This window comes from Anas acuta, chromosome W (genome assembly GCF_963932015.1).
Source record: "Anas acuta chromosome W, bAnaAcu1.1, whole genome shotgun sequence".
Classification (NCBI taxonomy): Eukaryota; Metazoa; Chordata; class Aves; order Anseriformes; family Anatidae; genus Anas; species Anas acuta.
The window spans coordinates 4,736,861-4,738,616 of NC_089016.1; positions in this window are offsets into that span (position 1 = coordinate 4,736,861).

Sequence of the window (1,756 nt, forward strand, 5' to 3'; positions counted from 1 at the left end):
CATCTTCCAGCAGGATAACCTCAGGGACACTGCTGGGTTACCTTTAACCAGAGTGACCTGAACAGAGTCAGCTCACTTCCCAGCACTACGCACTGCAGTGCCCTGAGACATTTTGGCTAGAACAGCTTGGGCACTTTGCTCCCAGTGACACATCGCCAGAGCAGGACTCACTATTCTGGTGTTTGAGCTCTGGCTTTAATCCCACTGTCCAGAGTCTGAGGAGAACAGTAAGGGCAGGATGAATGGGAAACACAAAGAAATGCCCCAGTGCTTCTGCTGAGGAAGGCAAGAATGAGAGTGAGAGATGAGCACTGGGAGTGTCCTCTTGTTCTGAAGGTTGGGCAGCCAAAGGGTAACAGTTAGAGACCCCATGATTTTAGGGGCAGAAGCTTTTCTGGATGGGAGAGCAGACCATGCAGCTGCTCAGGGGAAGGTGCAGGGATGGCACAAAATGGCACAAAATGCAGTACAGAACTGCCACCGTCAGGTTCATCTTTGGTGAGGATGCCATGTGTGGTCATAGAGCTTTATATGGGCTGAGGGGCAGAAAAGGGACTTGCTGTGATCCTTATAACATTCCTAGTGATGCTTAAGCAGTCTCAGGCTCTTCCTGAAAATAAGAGCATCTATTTCTATTCTGGCTGAGACAAAGAAGAAGAAAATGAAAGCAGAGACTCAGGAAAGCAGAGATTGACGGAGCTAACACCTGCCTTTTCTCTTCTCTTGCAATGTCCCCTTGGATACATCTTGCTTGCTTGCACTGTGTAGCTGTGAGCAGGCCTCAGAAAGTCCCTGGAAGGAGATACAGCTTTGTCGATGCCCCACAGACTGCAATGCCGAGAGCCCCACAGGTTAGAAGGGGAACTGTGGGCACCTTCCTCCTATGGACACATCTGCGTGGTGGGACCTAGAGGGTCAGTGCATGAGCTGCAGCTGAAAGCCCCATCTCCCCATCTGCAGGGAGCCATAAAGCAAGAACAGCAGCTGCAGGTCCAAGGAGAGGAATGGCACAGGGCTTCTGCCAGGGGAGGCAAGGCCAGGGACCAACAGGAACTCAGAAGGGCCTGCTGTGAGTGAGGTCCTGCTACTGAGTCACGTCCTCAATCGTGTGAGCTAGAAGGCAGACAGACAGGTGCCAGACTACTCTATTAGCACTGTGCTGCCATTCCCTGCCCATGGCTGTGCTGCCTGCAGCTGTCCCTGCCTGCAGCTGGGGCTCTGTCCCCACGCCTCCTGCCTGCAGCTCACAGCCCCAATCCCACCCACTGGGTGCTCAGCTCTGCCCTGCAGACACCTCCTGGCAGCAGGGCTCTGCCCAGGGGCAGCTCGCTGGGGGCAGGTCCAAGAGCCCAGGTCACACAGACCCTGCTGACAGTGCACGAGTGGTAGTGGAGCTTTCTAGGGGCTGAGGGGAATGAAAAGATCCTTGTAACCTCTCAGCCATCATGGAATCTCAGGCATTTGAAATTAACATCAAATATTTCTATTACAGCTGAGGCAAGTAGAGAAGACTGAAACTTCAGGAGGCTCAGGAAAGCCATGACTGAAGCTGAAATCCCCTACCTTATACTGGCTGTTGCAAAGTCCACTTGGATACAGCCTGGTGTATCTCTGAGCAGGCTGTGTCAGGCAGCAGCCCCCCTCTAGCAGCAGGACCCTTCCCTGCCAGGGGGCTCCTTCCACCTGCAGCTTCTCCCCGCAGCGCCCTGGGCAGCTCCCCAGGCAGGCTGAGTGCTGAGCCTGGCAGGCGGCAGAG